This window comes from Hypanus sabinus, chromosome 5, assembly GCF_030144855.1.
Source record: "Hypanus sabinus isolate sHypSab1 chromosome 5, sHypSab1.hap1, whole genome shotgun sequence".
Lineage (NCBI taxonomy): Eukaryota > Metazoa > Chordata > Chondrichthyes > Myliobatiformes > Dasyatidae > Hypanus > Hypanus sabinus.
Genome location: NC_082710.1, coordinates 87,410,799 through 87,430,181, shown reverse-complemented (window position 1 = coordinate 87,430,181; position 19,383 = coordinate 87,410,799). Strand labels below are relative to the sequence as shown.

Here is a 19,383-nt window from a genome sequence, read left to right as displayed (position 1 = left end):
GTAATGCAATTGCAATAAATAAATAAATTATATATATATATATATAAACATACACACATACACACATACACACATGCACTTATATTGAGAAATCTGATGATTGTTCTTTCAATGTTGATAAAACTGGGCTAAGCAACTCTACACAACTTGAGTCTCTCAAACTTTACTAAGTATTTTAAAAATAAATCACGAATCATTTATTCAGGCCTCTGATCGATTAACCATGTCATAACTGTATCTCTTGTATTTTTACACTAGATTCACTCAGAAGTCACGATACAGACACATGACCAACCAAAGGACGAGATGAGAGATGAATGATGAAAGGAAGCCTGGAGCAAGATTTGGATAACCACTGGAAAATGGACAAATGCTTTCATTTGGGCAACAAAGTTCCCTGAATAGATAGAGGACTGTGAAAATATTAGAGTCCCATTTGTAATTAATTTAGGTTCTGCTCATGAGGCATTGTCAGGAACTTAAGTTAAGATCATAAGACCATCAGATATACGAGCAGAATTTCACCATTTGGCCTATCAAACATGCTGTCCTATTCCATCATGGCTCACTTATTATTCCTTTTAACCCCATTCTCCTGCCTTCTCTCTGTAACCCTTGATGTCGTAACTAATCGTGAACCTATCAACCTCTGCCTTCAATACACCAAATGACTTAGCCTTCAAAGCCATCTATGGCAATGAATTTTATAGATTCATCACCCTCTGTCTAAAGAAATTCCTCTTCATCTCTATTGTATTAGGACGTCTCTTTAGGGACGGAGAGGGATACCAAATCAGCCATGATGGAATGGCGGAGCAAACTTCAAGTGTTGAATGTCCTATGTATGCTCCCATGTCTTGTGGTCTTATATTTACAAGAACATACAAAATGGAATGCACAAAGTAAATGAAAATTAGTTACTAAAGCATTCTGATTTCATAAATAATTCCTGCCTAGAGATCAACAATTTTCATTTGATGAAAACTACTTCAATAAAATCACTTCTAGAACTTATGGAAGAGTAATTGCTTTTTAGAAACAAACATTGCAAAAACAGGCCCTTCAAGCCCACCTTATCCATGCTAAACATGAAGCTCACCTATGCTAATGCCATTTGCCCGTATGCCTCTGTGTCCCTTCTATCCAAGTACTCATCCACATTCTTTTTAGGTGTCGTCATTGTATCTGCCTCCACTGTCTCCTCTGGCAACTTGGACTTGATATTCATTTCCATCTGTGTGAAAAACTTTAAATTACACAGATCTCCTTTAAATTTCACACCTCTCACCTTAAACCCATGCGCTATAGATTGAAACGACCCTGCCCTGGGAATGATGCTGACTACCTCTGCTGCCTCTGCTCATTCGATTTTATAACCTTCTATTAAATTACTTCTGAGGGTCCTATTTTTAAATTAAAACAAGATCTAGAAATCTGGTCTGAAGCTGACTTGATGGGCTGCTCCTATGTTTTACAGTCTAAATTCTACCATAGGAGTTGAAAGACCAAAATTTCATGTTAAAAACATCAATACTACATGTTTGACATGTCTTTTTCATGGAGTCAAAGATACAACAATCACGTTAGGGTTAGTTCATGCTCTGGAAATTAAATCAGGCATCAAATTTAGGTTATCACACACAAAATGCTGGAGGAACTCTGCAGGCACAAAATGTTTCGAAGTGGATTTATTTCAAAGTATGCACACAGTAGACGAGCCCTAGATTCGCCTTACCACAGGCTACCATGAAAGAAAGAAACACCAAAGAACCCATTTAAAGAAAAGCTCCATACAACAAAGATCACCAAAGACCCAGTGCGTGAAAAAAAGAACAAATCATGAAAAAAGCAAAAAGTGAGTAAATAACACACTGAACATTAAACATCAAACTGAAGAGTCCCCCGAAAATTAGTTCACAGCCACGAGCTGCAGAGGCAATCAAATCTTGCAGCATGGGACATAAGACTCCTGCACCTTCCTCCGGCAGCAGCGAGAGGGAGACCTGTCAAACACAGGCAGATGGCACTGAACACCTAATCGTTTTCCACTCTACTTCTCCTTGATTTTCATTTTTCTCGTTGCTCTAATCGGTGCTGAGCAATGGAGCCGACCTCTGGTTTGCTTTCTGCCATTAGAGATCAATGGAATGTGCAGGGGCAGCCACTCTCAACCTCACTGAATACCCCAGGAGATCGCAAAGATGCCAGACCATTTAGCTGGCTCAAAAATAAAGTCTTAAAATGGAAATTACATGCTGCAATAGATCACAGTTCAGAAGTATATTTAAATGAAAAGGAGAATCTAGTAGTTTTGTGAACTGTCTGCTGGATGCGGCCATTGGTCACAGGTGCCATCTTGCCAGAACCTCAGATGTTAACTGTTATTCCTCCCCAAAGATGCTGGCTGACCTGCTGAGTTCCTCTGACATTTTGTGTGTATTACTTGGATTTTCAGCCTCTGCAGAATCTCTTGTGTTTAGAAATCTATCAAACTGTGTTTTGAAGGAAATCATAACTCAACCTCCAGAACAATCCTTCATGGAGAAATAGGTAGGTTTACTCCTTTCCAAATGCTGTAATTGTATTTCTCATCAGTAAGTGCTAATAGCCTATTTGTATCAAGTTAGTGTAGTCTGTAAGACTTTTATAAGTTTAGATGGGATCTCCTTTCATTCTTCTAACTACAGAGAAATATAATTCCAGTCTATTTAATCTCCCCTCCATTCAGAAAATCCACCAATCCTAGAGCAAATTTTCACTGTTCTCCCTTGATGGTAGGATTTAGGGATCAATCTGAGGTTATGAAACTATGGAAAGCATACTGTAATTATAGATGAGGTCAAATGAGAACCAGTCTTCAGGAAATAAAACCTGTACACAATTTTATTATTAATTTATACTTTGGGGTTGGAGAATCCAATCACAGTGTGTGTGACATTCTGATTCAGTCCTATTGTACCTAATGAACATAGTGGAAGACAAATGTTCCTGCTATCTGCATGTTGATAAAGGTTTATCCCTGCACTTAATGCACAGTTCAGGAAAGAAAATTGTTTTTTCACTCGACTTTCTGACTAGTTGAGTTTTCATAACGCCACTCTTCAACACCAACAAAATGGACGCGTTTTGCTTATATGAAGTTTGTACTTTGAGGCTTTTGGAACAGACACTAGTACGGAATGTTCTGCTAACTGGGATGTACTATCATTGTAAAGATATAATTCTGTAAATTAACCTGACTGTATTAAAAATATTAAAGTTCAGTTAGTGATTATAACAAGGTAGTTAATTGTTTAATCTTTGTGGTTATGAAGAGATCTTTGTGTTTATATCATAAAAATGGGATTTTCCTGGAAACTCTCTCTTCTGGAGGTTTTCTGTGTGACACTATTGCGGCTGGGGGTGTCGGAATTCAAAGTTCAATCCCGGTGTTCTTTGTAAGGAGTCTCTGTAAGTCTTCCCCATGGAATGCGAGGGTTTCTCCGAGTCCTCCAGTTTCCTTCCACAGTCTTAAGACACACTGGTTGGTAGGCTAATTGGTCATCATAAATTGTCCCGTGATTAGACAGGGTTAAATTTGAGCTTTCTGGGTGACGCAGGTTAAAGGGCCTATTCTGCACTGTATCTCTGAATAAAATAAATAAATCATTTTTCCAGTTACACCTTCCGTGTGGCTCAGTTTTGGCAACATCAACTATATCCTTCTTTCAGTGAGGTCATCAGAATTGTAGACAATACTCCAGGTGTTCTCTCAACAAAGCCCTGCAAAATTACAGCAAGACTTTCTTGGTACTGTAATCAAATCCTCATAATTGCAGGTTTAGTATACAAACAGTCTTGCTGACTGCCGGGTTCATGGTATGTTGGCCCTCAGTGACACAGAGTATACAAGTACACCTAGATTCCCTTAACCATCAATGCTATCCAATCTCACAACATTTACCACATAACTTGCTTTTCTGTTGTTAGGTGACTTCAGATTTTATTCCACTTCCAACTCACACACTCGACTTGTCAACACCACTGACGCACCTTTTCTTTTCCCTTCATTCTCAAAACATCTAAGTTAGTATCATCAGCAGACTTGAAACGATGACCCATCTATTTTAAACTGGCAATGTAATATTAATGATAACAGAAGAAATCCAATTACATCTCATTGGCTAAAAGGGCAGAGCACTGTACTATCTCATAAGTCCTTCCGATCAGACCCTGGAGAGAACATGAAATACATTGAACTATCATTGCTAAGTGAGTTCCAATGTCATTGGTTCCTTTATTCTTTGATGCTTCCTTAATAAGCACTGCAAAGAGGTAAGTCCTGTTCCGTCAATTTGATGGACTACCTCAGAGATTGGAACATTTATGGAATCTGAGATTCCTGTCCAAGGGAATGGCTATTGAGTTAGAACCAATTCCAAAAATGTATGCATTGATATGCAAAACCATCAAACTATCTAAATCTAAACAATATGACTTAAAGAGGACAAAAAATTCAGTAAGACCATAAGACATAGGAGCAGAATTAGACCATTCAGCCCATTGAGTCTGCTCCAACATTCCATCATGGCTGATCACAGATCCCACTCAAGCCCATATACCTGCCTTCTCACCACGTCCTTCAATGTCCTGACCAATTAGGAAACTATCAATTTCCACCTTAAATATATCCATGGACTTGGCCTCTACCATAGTCTGTAGCAGAGCACTCTAGCTAAAAACTTCCTCCTTACCTCTTCTAAAAGGTCACCCCTCAATTTTGAGGCCGTGCCCTCTAGTTCTGGATACCCCCACCTTAGGAAACATTCTCTCCACATCCAGCCTATCTAGTTCTTCCAACATTTGGTAGGTTTCGATAAGATTCCCCTCATTCTTCTAAATTCCAGTGAGTACTGGCCAAAAGCTACCAAACACTCCTCATATGTTAACTCACTTCATTCCCGGAATCATCCTCATGAACCTCCTCTGAACTCTTTCCAATGTCACCACATCCTTTCAGGGATAAGAGGCTCAAAACTGTTGTCAATACTCCAAGTGCCTCCTGACTAGTGTCTTATAAAGGCTCAGCATTAACTCCTTGCTTTTATATTCTATTCCAATTGAAATAAATGGCACAGACTTGACCTGTAATTTAACTTTCTGGGAGTCTTGTGCGAGGACTCCCATGTCCCTCTGCGCCTCTGATGTTTGAACCTTCTCCCATTTAGATAACAGTCCACACTACTGCTCCTTTTACCAAAATGCATTATCATTATATTACCCAACACTTTATTCCATCTGCTACTTTTTTGCCCATTTTTCCAATTTGTCTAAATCCTGCTGCAATCACATTGCTTCCTCAGCACGATATATCCATCTATCCATCTTCATATCATCTGCAAACTTTGCCACAACGCCATCAATTCCATTATCCAAATCATTGACAAACAATGTGAAAAGTAGCGGTCCCAATAGTGACCCATGAGGAACACCACTAGTCATTGAAAGCCAACCAGAAAAGGCCCCCTTTATTCCCATTCACTTTCTCCTGGCTGTCAGCCATTCCTCTTTCCTGTAATGCCATAGGATTTCATCTTGTTAAGCAGCCCTATGTGTGGCACCTTATCAAATGCCTTCTGAAAATCCTAAGTAAATGACATCCACTGCCTCTCCATTGTCTACCCTTCCTCGAAGGACCCTAACAGATTTGTCAGATAAGATTTTCCTTGACAGAAACCATGCTGACTTTGACTTATTTAATCATTAGTCTCCAAGTACCCCAAAACCTCATTCTTAATAATAGACTCCAACACTTTACCAACCGCTGAGGTTAGGCTAACTGGCCTATAATTTCCTTTCTTTTACCTTCCTCCCTTTGTAAGGAGTGGAGTGACATTTTCAATCTTCCACTCCTCCAGGGCCATGCCAGAATCAAGTGATTCTTTAAAGATCATGACCAATACATCCGTTATCTCTGCAACACCCTCTCTCAGGACTCTGGGATGTAGTCCATTTGGCTCAGGTGACTTATACACCTTAAGACTTTTCAGTTTCCCTAGCACTTTTTACTTTGTAATAGCAATGACACTTACTCCTTGCTCCCTGACACTCACAGACCTCTGGCACACTGCTAGGATCTTCCACAGTGAAGACTGATGCGAAGTACCCATTAAGTTCATCTGCCATTTCTTTGTCCCCCATTACTACTGCACCAACATTATTTCCAGTAGTGCAATATCAACTCTCACCTTCCTTTTACTCTTTCAATAAATGAAAAATCTTTTGGTATCCTGCTTTATATTGTTGGCTAGTTTGCCCTCATATTTAATCTTTTCCCTTCTTTAAGCTTTTTTAGTTACCTTTTGTTGGATTTTTAAAGCTTTCCAATCAGCCATGTTCCCACTCACTTTTGCTACCTTATATGCACTTTCCTTGGCTTTTATGCAATCCTTAACTTCCCTTGTCAGCCGCGGTTGCCTAAACCTGTTATTTGAGAATAACTTAATCAGTGGGACATATCTATCCTGCACCTAGTGAACTATTGCCAGAAACTTCAGCCATATCTACTCTGCCATCAACCCTGCCAGCATCCTCCTCCAATCCACCTGGGCAAGCTCCTCTCTCATGCCTCTGTAATTCCCTTTACTCCATTGTGATACTGACACATGGGACCTATTCCTCTCCATCTCAAATTGCAGTATGAATTCAATCATATTATTGTAACCCCCTGGGTCGCCTCAAGCTGGCTCAGCTCGTTTCGTCTAGGGGGAGCAGCCTTCGGCCCCTCCAAACTGGGTAATCAGCTGGTGTGGATGCTGTGTGATGTCCCCGCCTCGCCCAAAAACAGACAGTACACCATATGCGATTAAATGAGTACAATTTATAAAGGTTACTATAACTAAGTGATTAATAACGATATAGTATATATGAAGAGAAAATTAAAGAAAAGGCGCCAAACTTATCAAAGTCCAAACCACTTCGTGCACAGCCGTTGGAGCTAAATTGCTGAAGTCTTCTGGCCACCATTCGATCCCCTCCGAACTCAACTCGCAGCTCAGGACCCTCCAAACTCCTCGACTCTCCAAACAGCTCAGGACCCTCCGAACTCCTTGACTCTCCAAACAGCTCAGGACCCTCCGAGTGGTCAACCAAGCACATCTAGCTTCATCCCCCCCCTCCTCGGAGAATCTCCCGACCTCGGACCCCCCCTTTGGGGTCCGATCCTCGCCCAGCTTAGAGCATTGCGTCCTCTCTCTCGACCCCCTCGCGCCGATCTGCCCAAAAGCCCATCAACAAAAGCTTACAGACTCAGAAGAAAGAACATTAATCCCCATTTGGTTTACAAAGGAATACCATTCTCGTTATCAGTAAATTAGCATTCCTGCTAGTTAACAAAAAGAAACCCTTTCCCAACAGTAACAAAGAAAAAAGAAGAAACCCTCTTTACACTCTCCCTCCACCAAATAAAAGTCATGTCCTCATGACTACTAAATAACTCGCCACCTTTCCTGCCAACACACCGTAACCCAAGCACAAACAGTGACATCTCCTCCCCACACAGTAACCCTCATGCCCTGTTCCTCAGGCGCTACTTAGGCCAACTATCTGGGAGTTCCCTAACCCTTCTGAGGCCTCCGTACCCCCTCACCTAAACCCTTCAGGCTCGGACACAACTGGGGATATCTTGGGCCCACTACCAACTCCTCTCTCAACCTCTCACTCATGCCCCACACTGCACACAGCTAACCCTCCCTGCTACACCTGACTCAATGGGAGAAGGGCCAAAGGTCTCTTCCTCAATCGAGGGAAAGTCAGCAAAAGGCAGCATGTACCACACATCCAGCACATCATCCATCGAATCTGTATTCTTCCTCATTCCTGTGATCGGTAGCTGCTGTTTGATCTTCTCCAAACAGAAACACGTGGCCTGCACTGCTCCCGCAGTCTCTTCAGCCTCCTGTTCAGTATTCACTGCACTTCTCTCCAGCTTTTTCTTCCTCATGACTTCTTCCAGATCAACTTTCAGGTTTTGCACTTCATTTGAACTGTCGATGGTCATCTTCAGGTTCCCTTCAAGCTTCCGCTTCTCTCTTCTGAGATTCGTCTGTAATTTCTTCACCTCCGCAAACTCCCCTCTCCGGGTTCTCAGTTTGCTATTACCCTCAAGTCAGACAACTTTCTTCATTCTCTCGAACTTGTAAGTCTTCCGACTGGTTCCAGATCGCTTTCTCCAGTCTCTCCGTCTTCATTTCAAACTTGATTCCGTAGAGACAGTCACTCACGAGCTGCGACCTTCGCCAGCCCTGGCACGTGTCCAGAAAACACTTTAACTCGGTAGTTCTCAGCTGCTCCTGCAATGACCTCACTTCATATTCTCCTGAGGCAAATCCAAGTACCAAGAGATCATCCACATACACCAAAACTCCAAACGCCTCCATATCCCCTATGGTCTTCCACCTGCCCCGCAGGAAGGTTGCAAGGGCTCCAGATATGCCCTGTGGCATCTTTTCGGACCCGAAGACTCCTAGGGAATTTATAACGGCCGTCTTGTCCTTGTCGGCCCCACTCATTGGGATCTGGAAACATCCACTCCTCAGATCCAGCACCTTAAACCACATCGCACCATTCAGACAGGCCATCGCCTCTCCGGCCCTCAGGGCCATATTCTGGTCACTGACAGTGCGCCTCTTCAACGCATTACAATCTACACACACGCTGCCTACGTCTTCCACGGCTTCAGGGGCCAGTCGCCGCAACCTCTCTCTCTCCGAGGTGTCTTCAGCAGTCAACTCCCCTCTCTCGTGGTATTTCGCAGCGTCCACTAAGAGGGTCTCATCCTCAGATACTTCCCCCAGGCCGTACCACTACTGGCTCTTGTTTGAATTCGGTATCGGCCCAATGCTGCTACACATGTCCGCACAAGCAGCTCGAAACTCTGGGTGCATCGACAATGCCTCCAAACAACGCTCACCCGCCTCCTCCGGGCAGGACCCCAAGCGCACCAGCAGGATATTGGTTCTCTCTAGAACAGAAACGCTGCCCGTCTCAACAGGGTCCGGACACATCAGCATTAACGATTCATGAACCTCAGTCTCCTCCACATTTGCCTCTAAGAACTTCATTTTCACTGACCAACAACCGTCGTCTGGATAATCACCGGCACTGGTACCCCGAATCTCCAGTGTCCTCAATGTCGTCAAGGGTAAATGCTTTCAATAACGGTTATGAAACAAACTGTACAGCAACTTAACCGGCGCCCCGGTGCCGAGGATGGCTTTAACTTGACTTCCATCCATCCGTAACAACACCTGTGCGCGTGGCCCCTCTAAGCCTTCAGGAATAGAGTCTGTTCCTTTCGGGAGTTCCTTGGTACATTGCTGGGAACGTGCTCCCCCAGAGACCCCAAGCCGTTCCCCCACTGGACCTCCTCTAAGTTTCCCGACACCTCTCGAATCAACGGAACAACTGATCCCCTTGACAGATCCCCTTGGCACCACAAGCAATTTATGTGCCCCCCTAGGCAAAAAGGGATACCCTAAAAACTTCCCACCAATCTCCTGCCACGGGTATGATAAGCCCCCCAGCTGCGGCATTTGACTTCCAGTCGAACCACACGCATTTTCCCACACTTTCCCAGAACTGGCAGCAGTCACTTCGAGGTAATTGCGCCTGACAGTTCTAACAAAGTCACCAGCCCGCCTACTCAAACTTTCAACCCGTCCCTGTCGCTTTTCCTCAGCCAAGCACTGCCACTCACCCAATAACTGAGGGGTCTGCTCCGCCCATTCTTCCGCCCCTTTAGGGTTGGACATTATTCCAATAACTGGGCGGAGCTCACCACTGCTGAAACATCCCAACCTGTCACTCCTCAATCTCCAAACAGTACGGACAGCCCATGGTCCCACCACCATTTCGTCAGCACTCAAACAACGACCTCCAGGCTACCAACAGCAGCCACCCCACCCAACACACACGCAGCGATCACCAGCAATCGCACACCCACAAAGGCACACCAGCTCTTCGCTGCAGACACAATTTAAATAGGGTGATCACACAGCCTCCACAGAAATCAACCCCGGACGAGCACCCCACAATGTAACCCCCTGGGTCGCCTCAGGCTCGCTCAGCTCGTTTCGTCTAGGGGGAGCAGCCTTCGGCCCCGCCAAACTGGGTAATCAGCTGGTGTGGATGCTGTGTGATGTCCCCGCCTCGCCCAAAAACAGACAGTACACCATATGCGATTAAATGAGTACAATTTATAAAGGTTACTATAACTAAGTGATTAATAATGATACAGTATATATGAAGAGAAAATTAAAGAAAAGGCGCCAAACTTATCAAAGTCCAAACCACTTCGTGCACAGCCGTTGGAGCTAAATTACTGAAGTCTTCTGGCCACCATTTGATCCCCTCCGAACTCCTCGACTCTCCAAACAGCTCAGGACCCTCCGAACTCCTCGACTCGCAGCTCAGGACCCTCCGAACTCCTCGACTCTCCAAACAGCTCAGGACCCTCCGAACTCCTCGACTCTCCAAACAGCTCAGGACCCTCCGAACTCCTCGACTCTCCAAACAGCTCAGGACCCTCCGAGTGGTCAACCAAGCACATCTAGCTTCATCCCCCCCCCTCGGAGAATCTCCCGGCCTCGGACCCCCCTTTGGGGTCCGATCCTCGCCCAGCTTAGAGCATTGCGTCCTCTCTCTCGACCCCCTCGCGCCGATCTGCCCAAAAGCCCGTCAACAAAAGCTTACAGACTCAGAAGAAAGAACATTAATCCCCATTTGGTTTACAAAGGAATACCATTTTCGTTATCAGTAAATTAGCATTCCTGCTAGTTAACAAAAAGAAACCCTTTCCCAACAGTAACAAAGAAAAAAGAAGAAACCCCCTTTACATTATGATCACTGTCTCCCAAGAGTGCCTTTACATTAAGCTTCCTAGGATAAGATTGAGGTTACTACACAACACCAATCTAAGATGGCCATTCTCTGAGTAGGCTCAGCACAAACTGCTCTAAAAAGCCATCTCTTAGGCATTCAACAAATTCTCTCTCTTGCAAACCGACACCGACCTGATTTTCCCATTGCCTTCACATATTGAAGTCCCCCATTACAATTGTGTCACTACCCTTATTACATGCTTTTCCCAGCACCCTTTGGAATCTCAACCCCACATCTTGGCTACAATTTGGAGTCTTATATATAATACCCATCATGTTGTTTTTACCCCTGTAGTTTCTTAATTCCACCCACATTTTCTGACCCTGTCACCTCTTTCTAAACCTCTTACCAACAGAGTCACACCACCGCCTATGCCTTCCTGCCTGTCCTTTTGATACAAAGTTTATCCTTTGATGTTAAGCTCCGAACTATGGCCTTCTTTCAGCCATGACTCAGTGATGCCCACAACATCTGTAATTGTGCCTTGAGCTTGTCTACCTTATTCAGAATGCTCTGTGCATCTAAATGCAGCACCTTCAGTCCTGCATTCTTCACCCTTTTGAATTTTGCTTCTGTGGTACAATTTAACTCTTTGCTCTGTCTGCATTTGTATCTAATCATTGGCTTGTCTTTCGTTACATTCATATTACATCCATAATCTACTTGTTAACCTGCTGGCTCATCCTCAGCTGTATCATACTGGTTCCCATCACCCTGCCATATTAGTTTACTCCACTCCCTACAGCTCTAGTAAACCTGCCCGCAAGAATATTTGTCCCCCTTGGATTCAAGGGCAACCCGTCCCTTTCATACAGATCACACCTGTCCCACAAGAGATTCCAATTATTCAGAAATCTGAATCCCTGCCTCCTATTCCAATTCTTCAGCCACCTCATTCTCTTCTTGTCCTCACTGTTGCGTGCCATGCCCGAGATTACTACACTTGAGGACCTGCTTCTCAGCTTCCTTCCTAACCCTCTGTATTCTTTTTTGTGGATATTATGAACACGTTCAGAAATATCGTGGACCCTGACACCTAGGAGGCAAACTACAATCTACGTTTCATTATCGTGTCCACAAAATCGCCTGTTCCCCTGACTACAGAGTCCCCTGTTATTGCTGGCATCCTCTTCAATTCCCTAACCTCTGAGTTATAGGGCCAAACTCAGTGCCAGAGGCACGGCCACTGTTTCTTCTCCCAAGTAGTTCATCGCGCCGGACACTACTTATTGTTGGGGGGGGGGGGGCGCGGCCACTGGGGTGATCTCCACTATCTGAAGTTCTCTCTTTCCTCTCCCGACAGTCACCCATTTATCTGTCTCCCACAGCCTTGGGGTGACTGCCTCCCTGTAACTCCTATCACTGCTTCACTTCTCCTAACAAGCCGAAGGTCATTGAGCATCAGCTCCTAACACGGTCTCTAAGGAGCTGCATCTTGATGCACCTGGTGCAATTGTGGCCATTGTTGAGGCTGGAGTCTCCTGGAAATCCTACATCTGACACTGAGAGCCCAACACTGGCTCTGTAGAAACACTGACTATTCTCTCTGGAGCTAAATAGGAAATAAGGAATGAACTTACAAACTTGGGAAATAAGGAACTAACAAAAGTCTCAACTCATTTAGTCCATGCCAGGAGCATTTACGTTCCATTTCAGCCTCCTCCTGTGAAAACACAGAAAACCCACAGCACAATACAGGCCTTTCGGCCGACAAAGCTGTGCCAAACATGCCCTTACCAGAGAAATTACCTAGGGTTACCCATAGCCCTCTATTTTTGTGAGCTCCATGTTCCTATCCAGGAGTCTCTTAAAACACTCCATCCTATCCACTTCCACCACCATTGCTATCAGCCCATTCCATGCACTCACCACTCACTGTGTAAAAAAAACTTACCCCTGACAGCTCCTCTGTACCTGCTTCCAAGCACCTTAAAACTGTGCACTCTCATGTTAGCCATTTCAACCCTGAGAAAAAGCCTTTAACTATCCACACGATCAATACCTCTCATTATCTTATACACCTCTATCAGGTCACCTCTCATCCCCTGTTGCTCTATGGGAAAAAGGCCAAGTTCACTCAACCTATTCTCATAAGCCATGCTCCCCAAGCCAGGCAACATCCTTGTAAATCTCCTCTGCACCTTTTCTATTGTTTCTACATCCTTCCTGTAGTAAGGCGACCAGAACTGAGCACAGTACTCCAAGTGGGGTCTGATCAGGGTCCTACATAGCTGCAACATTACCTCTCAGCTCCTAAGCTCAATCCCATGACTGATGAAGACCAATGCACTGTAAGCTTTCTAAACCACAGAGTCAAGTTGTGCAGCAGCTATGAGTGTCCTTTTGACTCGGACCTCAAGATCCCCCTCATCCTCTACACTGTTAAGAGTCTTACCAGCAATTCTATATTCTACCATCATATTTGACCTACCAAAATGAACTACCTCACACTTACCTGGGTTGAACTCCATCTGCCACTTCTCAGCCCAGTTTTGCATCCTATCAATGTCCCGTTGTAATCTCTGGCAGCCCTCCACACTATCCACAACACCTCCAACCTTTGTTTCATCAGCAAGTTTACTAACCTATCCCTCTACTTCTTCATCCAGGTCATTTATAAAAATTACAAAAGAGTAGGGGTCCCAGAACAGATCCCTGAGGCACTCCACTGGTGACTGACCTCCATGCAGTATATGACCCATCTGCAACCACTCTTTGTCTTCTGTGGGCAAGCCATTCTGGATCCACATAGGAATGTCCCCTTGGATCCCATGCCTCCTTACTTTCTCAATAAGCCTTGCATGGGGTACTTTATCAAATGCCTTGCTGAAATCCATATACACTACATCTACTGCTCTACCTTCATCAATATGTTTAGTCACATCCTCAAAAAATTCAATCCGGCTCGTGAAGCACAACCTGCCTTTTACAAAGTCATGCTAGCTATTCCTAATCATATTATGCCTCTCCAAATGTTCATAAATCCTGCCTCTCAGGATCTTCTCCATCAACTTACCAACCACTGAAGTAAGACTCACTGGTCCATATTTTCCTGGGCTATCTCTACTCCCTTTCTTGATTAATGAAACAATATCCGCAACCCTTCAATCCTCCGGAACCTCACTCATCCCCATTGATGATGCAAAGATCATCACCAGAGACTCAGCCTTCTCCTCCCTCGCCTCTCACTGTAGCCTGGGGTACTTCTCGTCCAGTCCCGGTGACTTACCCAACTTGATGCTTTCCAAATGCTCTAGCACATCTTCTTTCTTAACATCTACATGCTCAAGCTTTTCAGTCTGCTGTAAGTCATCCCTACAATTGCCAAGATCCTTTTCCATTGTGAATACTGAAGCAAAATACACATTAAGTACCTCTGCTCTCTCCTCCAGTTTCATACACACTTTTCCACTGTTACATTTTATTGGTCGTATTCTCTCACATTTTGTCCTCTTACTCTTCACATACTTGCAGAATGCCTTGGGGTTTTCCTTAATCTTGTCTGCCAAGGCCTTCTCATGGCCCCTTCTGGCCCTCCTAATTTTATTTTTAAGCTCCTTCCTGCTAGCCTTATAAACTTCTGGACCTCTATCATTACCGAGTTTTTTGAACCTTTCATATGCTCTTCTTCCCTTCCTGACTAGATTTACACCAGCCTTTGTGCACCATGGTTGCTGTGCCCTACCATCCCTTCCCTGTCTCATTGGAATGTACCTATGCAGAACTCCATGCAAATATACCCAGAACATTTGCCACATTTCATCTGTACATTTCCCTGAGAACATCTGTTCCTAATTTATGCTTTCAAGTTCCTGCCTCATATTTCAAGTCGTCAACTTTTATTGTCATTTCTACCATAACTGCTGGTACAGTGCATAGTAAAAATGAGACAACTCTGTCACAATGGTCACCTCTATCTATGTCGTTGGTAGGTCGTATTAATGTTGTTAAAATGTATGTTCTCCCTAAATTTTTATATTTATTTCATTCAATCCCAATTTTTAGTCCTAAAACCTTTTTTGATTCCTTAGACTCTATTATTTTGTCATATCTGTGGAAGAATAAGTGTTCTAGAATTAATAAAGTTTATCTTCAAAAATCTAGAAGAGGGTGGCATGGCCTTATCTAACTTTCGTTTATATTATTGGGCAGCTACATACGTTGTACTACCTTTAGGTATTTTTTTCATAGCCAACCTGAGTGCCCTAATTGGGTGGCAATGGAGTTGAGTTCCATTAAAGATTTATCTACTTCTGCACTTCTTGGCTCTGTACTCCCTACTAGTTTGGCCAGACTAATTGTTAATCCTCTTGTTAGACACACTTTGCGAATATGGGCTCAGTTTAGGAAATTTTCTGGTTTTTATGGTTTTTCCCTTTCTAGTCTTATCTTACATAGTCACCTTTTTTTTACCTACTATGTATGATTCAACATTCTATGATTGGTATAGGAAGGGCATTAGACATTTTGAAGATCTCTTTATCGATAATTGCTTCGCATCTTTTCAACAGCTTTCTGCTAAGTTCAATCTGCCTAATGCCCATTTTTTTAGTTATCTCCAAATTAGACACTTTATTAATCCTTTAATTCCTCACTTCCCTGAAATGCCCGAGAAAAATGTTATGGATTTATTTCTTTCTATTAATCCACAGGGTAAAGGTTTAATATCAGTTATTCGTGATGAATTAGCATTCTTACGGCGTGCCCCTGTGGATAAAATTAGAATGGCTTGGGAGCATGATTTAAATATCTCTTTATCTGATGAGATTTGGGACTCGATTCTCAAATCGGTTAATTCAACCTCTCTTTGTGCTCGCCATTGCCTTTTACCGTTTAAGATTTTTCATAGAGCCCAAATGTCTAAATTTAAATTATCTCGATTTCACCCTAATATTAGTCCTCTTTGTGATAAATGCAAAAGTGGCGAGGCTTCTCTTATATCATATGTATTGGTCCTGTCCTGGCTTAGAGAAATTTTGGAAAGACGTTTTTATAACTTTATCCTGTATTCTGAATCAGCACTTAGAACCTAACCCTTTAGCTGCTCTGTTTGGTTTTTTGGGTGAGACAGATATACGTTTGAGTTCGACTAAGTGTCGAATATTATCTTTTGCTTCTCTCCTGGCTAGACATTTAATCCTCCTTAGATGGAGAGATGTTGCCCCGCCCACGCATGCTCAATGGCTTAATGATATTATGTCCTGTTTAGACCATGAAAAAAATTCATTATTCAATTCTTAACTCGGATATAAAGTTTCATAAGGTCTGGGGACCTTTTATTGAGTACTTTCATAACCTTCCTCTTAATTAAGGTTTTTTTTTTTCAGTCCCTTACTTTCAGCTCTATTTTTTTTGGTAGTAGGCATTATTATCTTCTGTTTTCAAGTGTATTTACAGTTTTGGGAGTTTGAATGTCCTGATTTATATTCTCTATATTGTGTTGTGGTTGGTCTGGAGTTTTTTTTGCTGTGGGCTTGAGGAGGATACTAACTTTACATGACTTCAATTTGGGTGCTTTCTCAATTATCTTTTTTGTATTATATTATCATTGTATGTTTATTTTTGCACTGTATTATTTTTTTTTATTTTGGTTTGGGGTTTTTTCTTATCTGTAGTGTTGTAGAAAATACATAAATAAACCAATTAAAAAAAATGAGACAATGTTTTTCAGGATCATGGTGTTACATGACACAGTACAAAAACTAGACTGAACAACATAATTAAAAAAAAATAGATAAAGCTATACTAGACTACAGACCTACACTGGACTGCACAAAGTGCACAAAAACTGTACCGGCATTACAATAAATAACAAACAGGGCAGTAGGGCAAGGTGTCAGTCCAGGCTTCAGGTATTGAGCAGTCTGATAGCTTGGGGGAAGAAACTGTTATGTAGTCTGGTCGTAAGAGCCTGAATGCTTCGGAGCCTTTTCCCAGATGGCAGGAGGGAGAAGAGATTGTATGACGGGTGCATGGGGTCCTTCATAATGCTGTTTCCTTTGTGAATGCAGCGTGTAGTATAAATGTCTGTGATGGCAGGAAGAGAGACCCTGATGATCTTCTCAGCTGACCTCACTATCCGCTGCAGGGTCTTGCGATCCAAGATGGTGCAATTTCCGAACCAGGCAGAGATCCAGTTGCTCAGGACGCTCTCAATACAACCCCTGTAGAATGTGATGAGGATGTGGGGTGGGAGATGGACTTTCCTCAGCCTTCACAAAAAGTAGAGACGCTGCTGGGCTTTCTTTGCTCTGGAGCTGGTATTGAGGGACCAGGTGAGATTCTCCGTCAGATGAACGCCAAGAAATTTGGTGCTCTTTACGACCTCTACCGAGGAGCCATCGATGTTCAGCAGGGAGTGGTCGCTCCGTGCCCTCCTTAAGTCAACAACCATCTCTTTTGTTTTGTACACATTAAGAGACAGGTTGTTGGCTCTGCAGCAGTCCGTTAGCCGCTACACCTCCTCTCTGTAAGCTGACTCATCGTTCTTGCTGATGAGACCCACCACGGTTGTGTCATCGGCGAACTTGATGATGTGGTTCGAGCTGTGGGTTGCAGCACAGTCGTGGGTCAGCAGAGTGAACAGCAGTGGACTGAGTACGCAGCCCTGGGGAGCCCTGTGCTCAGTGTGATGGTGCTGGAGATGCTGCTCCCGCTCTGGACTGACTGAGGTCTCCCAGTCAGGAAGTCTAGAATCCAGTTGCAGAGGGAGGTGTTCAGGCCCAATAGGCTCAGCTTCCAATCAGTTTCTGAGGGATGATTGTATTGAATGCTGAACTAAAGTCTATGAACAGCATCTGAACATATGTATCTTTTTTGTCCAGGTGGGTTAGGGCCAGGTGGAGGGTGGTGGCAATGGCGTCATCTGTTGAGCGGTACGCAAACTGCAGAGGGTCCAGTGAAGGGGGCAGCAGGGTCTTGATTTCCCTCATGACGAGCCTCTCGAAACACTTCATGATGATGGATGTAAGTGCAACGGGACGGTAGTCATTTAGGCAGGACACTAAAGACGTCTTCAGCACGGGAATGATGGTGGCGGCCTTGAAGCACGTTGGAATGGTGGCGCTGCTCAGGGAGATGTTGAAGATGTCAGTGAGAACATCTGCTAGCTGGTCTGCACATCCTCTGAGCACTCTACCAGGGATGTTGTCTGGTCCAGCAGCGTTCCGTGGGTTGACCCTGCACAGGGTTCTTCTCATGTCAGCCAAGGCGAGACACAGCACCTGGTCATTTGTAGGAGGGGTGGACTTCCTCGCCACCCCGTCATTTTCTGCCTCAAACCGGGCATAGAAGTTACACAGCACATTTGGGAGGGAGGTATCACCTGCACAGTCAGGTGATGTTATCCTGTAATTGGTGATGTCCTGGATGCCCTTCCACATGCGTCTCGTGTCGCCGCTGTCCTGGAAGTAGCTGTGGATTCGCTGGGCGTGTGCACGCTTTGCCCCTCTGATGGCTCTTGTTTGGCCCTTGCTGTTGTTAGAGCTGCCTTGTCGCCTGCTCTGAAGGTGGAGTCACAGGTCCTCAGCAGGGCATGCACCTCTGCGCTCATCCATGGCTTCTGGTTGGCACGTATAGTGATGGTCTTGGATAGAGTAACATCATCAATGCTCTTGCTGATGTAGCTGGTCACTGATGCTGTGTACTCCTCTAAGCTGGTAGAGTCGCCATCGGTTGCAGCCTCCCTGAACATGTGTCAGTCAGTGTTCTCAAAGCAGTCTTGAAGAGCAGAGATGGCTCCCGCTGGCCAGGTTTTCAGCTGCTTCTGAACTGGTCTGGAGCGCCTGACGAGCGGTCTGTATGCTGGGATTAGCATAACAGAGATGTGGTCTGAGTATCCGAGGTGGGGGCGGGGCTCTGCCTGGTACACGTTGGGGATGTTTGAGTAAACCAGGTCCAACACATTCTCCCCCCTCGTTGCAATTTCCACATACTAATGGAATTTGGGGAGCACTGACTTAAGGTTCGTCTGGTTAAAATCACCGGCGACAATAAACAGACCATCAGGGTGTGCGTTCTGCAGTTCGCTTATAGCCCCGTACAGTTCACAGAGCGCCTCCTTAGCATTAGCGCTGGGCAGAATGTAGACACCGAATATAAGAACAGAGGTGAATTCCTGTAGCAAATAAAATGGTCTGCATCGAACAGCCGCAAACTCCAATAACCATGAGCAGTGTCTGGAAACCAGCACAGAGTTCTTACACCATTCCGTGTTGATGTAGACACACAAGCCAACAATGTGAGTCTTACCGGAGACAGCTGCATCTCTGTCCGCACGAAACAAGGCTAGTCCGTCTAGCTGGATGGCAGCGTCCGAAATCCCATCAGTGAGCCATGTCTCTGTGAAGACATACGCGGAGCAAACTCTGTAATCTGGCCAAGCATTACGTTGAAGTTGGATGTAGTCCATTTTATTGTCCAGGGAACGGACACTGGAGATCAGAATGGACGGGAGAGCCGGCC

The 19,383-nt window shown here is 44.2% G+C and overlaps 1 protein-coding gene across 2 annotated transcripts in view; it reads right to left on the bottom strand.

Moving 5' to 3' along the window:
* The window catches only part of gypc (glycophorin C (Gerbich blood group)), a 156,451-nt gene that overhangs the window by 27,345 nt on the left and 109,723 nt on the right, over positions 1-19,383 (bottom strand). The window lies entirely within an intron of this gene.